Source organism: Pteronotus mesoamericanus, unplaced genomic scaffold (genome assembly GCF_021234165.1).
Source record: "Pteronotus mesoamericanus isolate MK-2021 breed Mesoamerican mustached bat unplaced genomic scaffold, CSHL_Meso_final contig_116, whole genome shotgun sequence".
Taxonomy (NCBI): domain Eukaryota; kingdom Metazoa; phylum Chordata; class Mammalia; order Chiroptera; family Mormoopidae; genus Pteronotus; species Pteronotus mesoamericanus.
Genome location: NW_026555027.1, coordinates 18,549,584 through 18,559,299, shown reverse-complemented (window position 1 = coordinate 18,559,299; position 9,716 = coordinate 18,549,584). Strand labels below are relative to the sequence as shown.

At 34.6% G+C, this 9,716-nt stretch overlaps 1 protein-coding gene across 1 annotated transcript in view; it reads left to right on the top strand.

The window, feature by feature from the left end:
* CXADR (CXADR Ig-like cell adhesion molecule) overlaps positions 1-9,716 on the top strand; it is a 51,918-nt gene that overhangs the window by 41,507 nt on the left and 695 nt on the right. The window lies entirely within an intron of this gene.

Sequence of the window (9,716 nt, the reverse complement as noted above, 5' to 3'; positions counted from 1 at the left end):
TGCCCTATAAGTGTAAGTCCAGACACTGTCTCCTTTGTCATTTTTCTTGATTTGAACTCATGCCCCTCATTCACATGCTAATTGAGGGGTGCGTCTGAGACCTCAGTATTGCCAGTGCAGGCCTTTTATGTATTCTAATTAGTTAACATGTTTAATGTATCCCCTTTATGAATTTGAACCTAGTTTATTCACCTTTATCCCCAGTTCCTAACTCCTATATTGCTCAGTAATTACTGAATGAATTTTTAGAAAAGAAATGGCACTAGGGGGCCAGAATGCATTCAGTATTCCTGTCATATGGTCTGTAAGACTTGCCTGGTTTCTTCTCAAAAGGCAGTATCACAAGAGAAAAAGCGAGAGTTCATGCGGTGAGAAAGTCTGCACATGGCTAGAAAAGTGAACTTGTCGCAAATACAGAATGGGGCGATCTGACTCAATAGAAGCCAGTTTAAAACAAAAAAACAAAAAACTATAGAAACTGGGAGACGTGGAAGGACATTTCAGAAAGAAATGTCTAAAACCCTTCTCAGATTCTGACTAGGTCTGGAGGGAGGTCAGTGACTTTCCTAGACTTTCACAGCTGGCTCTTCACAACCATGCTTACACTTGGATGTACATTTAAAAAATAATAAGGCTTTATACACACTTGTTTCTTAATTTAATGAATCTTCTCAGACTATTCTACATCTATATTATCTATTTTCTATTATCTATACACCCATCTACCTATCTTGTTTTTAAAACTAATATTTACATCAAAGCCTCCAACTGATGGTCATTTAAATTGATCCCATCTTTTTGATGTAATGAGTAAAATCACAAGCAGTGTGTTTGTACAATATATACGTAATTATGTATATGTGTAAAGACATCTTTCAGGTAAATTTCTAGAAGGAGTGTTGCTGAGTATAGAGTATTTTGACAACTATTATTAAATAGCTTTGTTAGTATTGTAGCCGCGTATGCTAGCAATGGATGAGAGTGCTGATATCTCCCCCAATCCTGGCCAATACTCTTACCCAGCCTTTTGATCTTTCCCAATCTCTGTGAAGAAAATCATCTCGTGGTTTAAAATTCTGTTACTGGTTCAGTTGAGCACCTTATGTTTAAAAACCATTTGTGAACTATTCAAATGATTTACTCAGTTTTCTTTTATATTACAATTTTAGTTTGGAGCTCTTAAATGTATTAAAATGAGCCCTTTGTGATATGAAAACCTTTTTTTGCTAGGTTATCCTTTTTCTTTGACTTTGTTTATAGTCTTACCCTTCTGACCATGGAATCCTAAATCTTTCTAAACTGTCCTATTGGTTCATCTTGACTTCTCCCTCCTTGAAATTATACCCTCAAAGGAAGATGAGGATCACCTATCTTTTCATGTATTTGTCTCCTGTCCCTAAGCAGATGTGACTGCTCAAGGGTAGAGGGAGCATCTTCACATTTAAACGTTCCACTAATGCCCTGGCCAGTGTGGCTCAGTTGGATGCAGTGTTGTCCTATAAACTGAACGTTTGCAGGTTTGATTCACAGTCGGGGCACATACCCAAATTGTGAGTTATTTCCCCAGTTGGGGCGCTTCTTAGAGACAATCAATGTTCTCTCTCTCTTCCTCACTCTGAAAACAATGGGGAAAAAAGTTCTCAGGTGAGGATTAAAATAAATAAATATTCAGCACATAGTAGATTCTCAGTAATCTTTATTTTTAGAGAGAGGGGAAGGGAGTGAGAAAGAGGGAGAGAAACACCACTGTGTGGTTGCTTCTTGCAAGCCCCCTACTGGGGACTTGGCCCGCAACCCGGGCCTGTGCCCTGACTGGGAATTGAACTGGCAACCCTTTGCTTCACAGTCCAGCACTCAGTCCACTGAGCCTCACCAGCTGGGGCAGTTTCTCAGTAATTACTGATAATTGCAGCAGCTCAATTCTGTCAAAGCCATCACTGCATGTATTCCCATTACAGTGTGTTTCTTAATTTCTCTTTGGTTTCTTCAGGTTTCTGGAGTTATCACCTAAAGCAGTTGTATGAAATCAGCACAAACTAAACTAATGAAGAAAATGAGATATCTTGCACTTGAAAAGATGTGTCTAGGTCATGTGCCAGGTCAGCTGTCGCACACTATTCCAAGTTGAATGTTGGCTACCGACAGTGTGCTCTTTGAATGTTGCTAAGTAGGGCATTTTCCTCTCACATAGTCCCAGAACTGTCAACAATGAGAACATTTCTGGGGAACAGTTGAATGACCTTGCAAGTCTGAGAGGAAGCCGTATGATAGGAGAAGACACCAATGATTTGCAACCTGTCAGAAATTCATAGTCCTCCAGCATCGGCCTCCACCAGTCATTTCATCTAGTGACAAGGAGGGGACATTTTACTTGCTCACAGAAATAACAGAACACAATATTTCTGTGAAAAGAAACATGATCTTTGCCCTGCCAACTAAAAGATACTACCTGCTATGTCCAGGACAAAATAAAGATGTACCCTGTAAGTAGCCCAAAAGGGCTTTATGAACACATTTCTGTGGCTTCAGTTTAAATTTTTTGTGGTATTATGGGCAAAATATTTGTGAGATAGTTAATAAAATTTACATAGCAGTTCAAATTTTGTAAAAACAGCCCCTCACCACCACCACCAAAATACCAGTAGGCCATGTTATCTAATTCAGTATCAGTTTATGAAAAAAATCAAGATCGAGAAAGGTTTTGCTTTCCCAGGGCCACAGTTAGAAACAAAACCCAGGCCTCCTGATTCCTGGTCCAGTATTTTTCTAGGAGCTTTGAGTCTCCTTGGCAGGCGCAGCCCTGAGAGAACTATATGAAAGGAAAGAAGGGAAGAGTTAAGAGTGTGTGGCTCACTCTGACCTCTCACTCCCGTCCTTGCCACGCTAGCCTGGGAGAAGGCTGGGGGAAGCAGAGCCGGCTCTGGCCTATCCAGTGCTCTCTGTTCCCAGTGCAGAACTTGCTCACTGATTCCCAGGGCACAAGTGAGCATCAACAGCAGCACTCTTCAGAGATGCCTGCGGTGTCCCCACCATGGTGTATGATTGACAAGAGTCTGCTTTGTTTGGTACCAAGCCTGTTTATGCTTGTGGTGTTGCTGACTGCATAATTTGAGTAAATTGTACATAATTTGGGCAAAAGTACTAGACATGGTGAAGATAACTTATCTGAGGAAATGACTCTGCTGGCAATTGCTTTAAAAATATGTTGTTTTCACTCACTGCAAAGAAACCAAACTTTAAATTAAGATTGATATATTGTGGATGAAGGTTATAAAGAAAAGAAAACACAACACTCCTAGCAATAGACCAGTATCCTAAGAAATATTCTTAACTCTACATCAAAAATGTGGTGACTGAAAGTATACTGATATATTTTAAACACTTAAAAATGTTTAGGGTGTATATACGTTTTAATGGTTTTTTCACTTAAACTTTTTTGATTAGCATTCCTAATTGAGTCAGGGAAGAGGGATTTTACTGTAAATCTATGTGCCAAATTCCTATTCAAAATCTGTATTTTAACTTTTTCTGTGTGTATATGCCTTTCCAGGTTTCACAGTAAGTATCAAGTATCACAACCAGTATTTTCAAAATTATTTACCAAAGGATCTTATTACCTATCAATATCAGATGTTAAGTATTGTCTGTCTTATCATTGGACAACGTTAGAAAACATGCAATAGTGAGGTTTCACTTAGTAAAAACTCAGATGACAAAAGTGAATTTTACATTTTTCACATTTAAGTCCCTTTAGACAAAGTTTAAAATTTTTAAATATACTTTTGAGTTTCATCAGTAAATTTGGTTTCACTTCTTTAGAAGGAACATTTAATGAATGATCTATAACATTCATTAAACTAAAACAGTGTTTTTTCCATTGAATTAACTGAAACAAACATCAACCAATTGCACTGGTTGTTTTCTGTTGAATTTTACAGCTTATCAATTTGACTAAAACATTTATAGTCTATAATTTTCTGTGTATGATTTCAAAAAGTTGACAGCTTCATTATAAGATCAGTTTGTTTCTTTATTTCTGAACTTGAATAATCTCCTCTCCCCACCCCATGATCAACAAAGGTAGTACGGTATATATTTAGATATATGATTGAAAAGATATTTCCGAAATTGATCTGTCGCTTAATATCCAGTGATAAAGATGGGTTAAGTCAATTAAGGCACATACATATGAATACTGTGAAACTATTAAAAATTGTGTTTAAAAAGTCAGTGCCACAATAAAATGTTCTACATTTTCAAATTGTGTGACCATAAAATGAATATATTTCTTATCATGGTACAACACTGGGAGAATGTAAATTAAAAGCTCCCTCTTTTAAACATTCCCCATCCACTAAAATATTAACAGTGGTTATCTTTGCCAGAGGCATTATAGGTGATTTGCATGATCTTTCTTTGCTTTTAACTATTTTTTCCTTAAATTTACTTTTATTAACAGAAAAATCATTCTAATAAATACTTTTTGTGTATAACTATCGCATACTTAGTTAAAATTCTTAATTACCAGTGACAATTTCTATATGTAGATCCATAGGAAAAGCAGTGATTTAAACTAACCACTAATGCTTTTCATGGAGAAGGGAGAGTAATATTTGTAAATACAACTTTTAGCTTGGAAGTTGGAAAAGAATATCTGATGCCCTCTTGTGGCCAATAATTTTTCAAATGTGATTTGTTTCTTTTCATTGAAACCCTGTCTAAAACAAGAAAATAATACTGATTCCACAGCTTTCCAAATGACCAAAAAAAGAAAAACACTTATTAACAACTTAAGGGGAACCATAATTTACGGTTTAGTCTATCTTTCCAGCCCGCTATCTACCTTCTAAAGGTCTGTGTCCTGGAGTCGCACTGCCTGGGTTTGAAGTTCAGATCACTTGGGGCAACTTTCTGGAATACTCTAAGACTCAGTTTCAATGACAAACCTGTTAAATTCTATTATTATCCTCAGTTTTTTGCATCTATTTTCGCCTTTCACACAATATGGTGGGCAATTTTGCACATCAGTAGCCACAGATGATTCTTGTATTGGCCTCATGTTCTTACGTAGTATGAATTACAATCTTTTATTATGGCAAATAATTCGGCATCAATTGTACATTGATATTTATACATTTGCAAAAATATTTCCACAGGTTATCTTCTGGATGTATAGAATTTAATTTACTGAACAAGAGAATATAAACATTAAAATTTTTTTTGACATTGTCAAATTGCCTTCCACAAAGAATACAAACAACAGCCTTTATAATGTTTCGATTTGTAAGGTGAAAAGGGTACTTCGTGGTTTCAGCTTTTATTTCCCTTGTCATTAGTGTGCCATTAGCACATCTTCTGTTTTTAGCCATTTGTATTTCTTTATATTTGGCTCTGCTAAGTTAATTATATACAGAAGCTTTTTGTATATGAAGAATACTAATTCATTCTTTTAAACATTTTTTGGAAATTTTCTCCCTCTTCGGAGTTTGTCTTTTAACTTAGTTTATGATGCCTTTTGATACGCAGTTCAAACTTTTTTTTCAATTCCAAATCAGTAAATTCTCTGTAATGGTGGGGAAAATTTTCCTAAGCTAAAGTTTGTAAATATCTCATGTATTTCCTCTATACTTTCATAGTTTCATAATTTACATTTTATTTTTAATCTGGCAATTTTATGGTTTGAAGTAGGAATTTAACTTTTAACAATTCATAACCAAATATTTAGTTTACTATTTTTTAATAGTGAATATTTTCAATTTGTAAAGACACATTCACATCAACGACATACCGCATATACAACAGTGACATACCATGTAGCCTAGGAATTTAGTAGGCTGTTATCTAGGTTTGTGTAAGCATACTCTATAATGTTCACAGGACAAAATTACCTAATGATACATTTCTCAGAATGTATCTATCCCCCTTGTTAAGTGGAACATGGCACTTGCTTGTATACATATTTCTGTTCTGGTTCTGTACTTATAATTCTATCATTTGTGTATTGGTTCACTCCTAGGTTATACTTTAGAGTATATATTTATAAATTATAAGGAAAGACATTCCCTGTCCATTGTTCTTTTAAAAAAAATTCTTGGTTATTCTTGAGAATTATTCTTCCATGTAAACTTAAATCAAGTTTTTGAGTTCCACTAAAAGTCCATTGAGATCTTAATTATGATTTATATTGACTTTACATAATAATTTGGAAAGTAATTGAGTCAATTTAGAAATGTGGTATATCCTTCTGGTCAGGGGTTGTTGTTTTTTTTTTGTCTTTTGGCAAATTTTTATAATTTTTTTCCTTTATAGGACTCACACCTTTCTGTTTGTTTTTAGGTATTCAATATTCTTAATAGAAATTTATCTCCCTCAAAGTACTATTTAAATTTTTTATCACAGAATCATGTGACATATAATTGGGAACACTACCACTCTATTACAAGCATTTATTATTTTGAAATATTTTCTTCCAGACACAGTATGAACAACAATCACCAAAAAGTAACCCACATTGCAATCATTTAATTCAGAAATGTAAGAGATTGCCTTCAAAATGTATGTGCAATTTGGTTATCAGTGATGTATAGTATTTAATAAAAATAAACCCACCAAATGTGTCTTACGTGCTTTTAAAAATGTTTTTACCCCTCCAGTTATAATAATAATAATGCTCAGTATAAAAATAATAATGCTTAGCATAAAAATCTAGACTGAAATGAACATTGTAAAAAAATAGTTCTCTGTATCTGGCCCTTTTCCCCTGCCTCTGAGAACACTACTTTTTTAACAATTTGGAATTTCTTTTTCCAGACAATGTTGGCATCATATTGGACATAATATTTTTCTTTCTCTACTTGCAATATTTCCCCAACTTGCAACATTTTATTCCATGTCATTACAAATTCATCTTTTGTGACTACATGGCATTTTCCAGTGTTCTTGAATAGATGTTCATATTTTAACTGTTCACCTATTAGTTGCTATTTGAGTTTTTGTTATTTTTGCCATTATCTAAGTAAAAGTGCAATGAACACTTTTACTTAGGTAATGACCCCCTTGTTTGAGTGTCTCTGTAGATGAATTTTTAGAAGTACAGTTGGTTGGTCAAAGGATATAGGCATTCACATTTTAACTGCCCTTCAGAAGTTGTACTTCTTTAAACCTGTACTAACGAAGTATTAGAATGCTTCCCTACACACTTTCATCAACATTGGGCATTTCTGATCTTACGATTGCCAAAATAAAACTGCTTTAATTACTAGTGAAAATAATACCTTTATCAGTAATGACACGAAAATGTGTACTGAAATTATCCATTAAACTTCTGGCCTAGTTAGAAATGTTTGCCACCTGTATTCCCTATAGGTTTAATGTAAATTGTATATACATTAATATATACAATATATATTTTAAAACATCTATAAGCCAAGTTATATATGTATCATAATATTTGGTATCTTCAAGTCCTATGAAATTAAAGTAAGGCTCCCAAGGCTTCCATGCTTAATGAAGGTCATTTCTGTAATAATCTCCCTTTTTGAGGGTAGAAACAATAATTCAGTATTTTTGTGCTGATCATGTGCTTTAAGGAATAATTAAGCCACCCTAAGCAGTGGTATATTCACTGCAAGTCCTAATGGTGAATTTGCTTTAAGGATTAGATGTACTCCTTTTTAAACTATATGTGAAAAAGCAAAGGAAGCTGGAAGGGGCCTAATGCTATTAAATTGGGAGGCAGGGGATACTTTCTATGGTGAATAAAGTGTGCACATTTTGATCATGAATGTAGAGCCCCCTCCACAACTAGTGCTTGTGTGACAACTTTCCTGTGTGAGTTGATGCCATAAAGCTCCATCTGTAATGCAGGGATGGATGGTGTTCCCTTTAGAGCCCCTGTTACTACCTCACAACTGTTATACAAACTCTAGAGAATATATGAGAACACTGTACACTATGTTAAGTCACAGATAACGGAAAAAAAGAAAAGCTTGTGATAAAGTTGGGCCTAACACTACTAATTCTCTATGTGATCTTTCCCCTTGACCAATCAGTGGTACTGCTTTGTCATCTCAATCCCGTCAATTGGACTTAATTTCTCTCACAATTTGATTTAGTTCAAGCAAATAAAATGACTGGCATTAGCCCCTTTTCAGAAATGACTGCATAGTGTGTAAAAAGGAACTTTGTCAAGACTATTAGTCATTAATCAATAGATACTGTAATATTTTGCTTTCTCACTTAATATAAGCTTTATATTTGTTCCTTTTTTTCAAATCTGGCTTGATGTTGAACACTCACAAGTTTCATGAGTTGGTAGATTTTCTGGGTAATGAATAAAGGCACCAAGAGTTTAGGCTTTATAAAGTGCAGCTTGGTTTTAAGTTAGGGCTTTATTACTTAGCTTTCTGTGATTTAGGTGTTTTTAACGTCTGAAAAGCCCTTATCTACATAAATAATACTAGTACCTACCTCATGGGATTATTATGTGGAATAAACAAGTTATTGGCAGATAGTAATGAAAAATTACTTTTACATGTAGAATGGCTACTTTGGCAAGGTATGCACATGATATGTGTTTGTAAGTTTTCTTCCCTCTTCCCAATCATCAAATAAGAAATTTTAACAGGCATAGCTGAGTAGAAAGTCAACAGGAATGCTTTATTAGCTTGAAATTATAGAAGTTTGCTGAAAAGTTAAATACTTTGAGACAGATATTACACTAAAAAAGTATTGTACTGATGTAATAAAATTTACCGAGTTTATTTTTAAAATGTCTATGTCCAAGTTTAACCCCTAAATTTAGAACTTTGCAATTATATCTACAAATATAGAAGAGAATTAAGACAAATCATTAATTAAAAACCACTCCTGCTAGAAATAGCCTGATATGGTTTTAAAGCAATTATGCAGCCACATTTTATCTTCATTAGCGCAGTCCTAGAGCCATATGAGAGAAAGTTCAGACATGTTACAACTTAGTCATATTACCACTAAAAAAGTTAAGAGAAACTTTTGTACCCCATGCTTACTAGACAGACTTTAAGATCCAGGTGCTGAGAAAGACGGTCTGCATTGGAAAAACTGTATTGATAAAAGCTTTCTTTTGCTTTAAGTGAATTTTAGAACAAGGTAGGGGATGGACAGTTAAAGTTGGAAATCTCTACAGGTAGTTCATCTAATATACAAATTCAAACTTAGCATTTCCCCTTAGGCACCCTGCCATTTAGTTGTCAGCACAAATGAATAAGAGATTAAGATTTTATAGTGTCCTATGTAGAAAGGTATGGTTACCAGGAGTGTGCCAAACATACTTCCTTCTCTGACAGTATGGCTAGTACACTTCTGATTTTCCCAACAAGCTTGTAATTATGTGAGCAAAAAAGTGCTAGCTCCATGACAAAAATACTTGAAACCTGTCACCTTTACAAATGACCACAAATCTGCCATTACCACATAAAACTCTCCAATAAGGGAACAGTGAAGTTTTAAAAATCTAAACTTAAAATAACTAATCTGCCTTGTGATGTTAGCCCTAGATAAATAAACTGAAGCCTGAACAGGTATTCACTATATACAGGGGTAGGCAAAAGTAGGTTTACAATTTGCTGTCTGGTATACACAACAGTTTCATGTAATCACAACTGTAAACCTACTTTTGCCAACCTCCTGTATTTCTGGGGGAAAAGTAGATACAGTTTGAAAGTACCTTAAAAGTT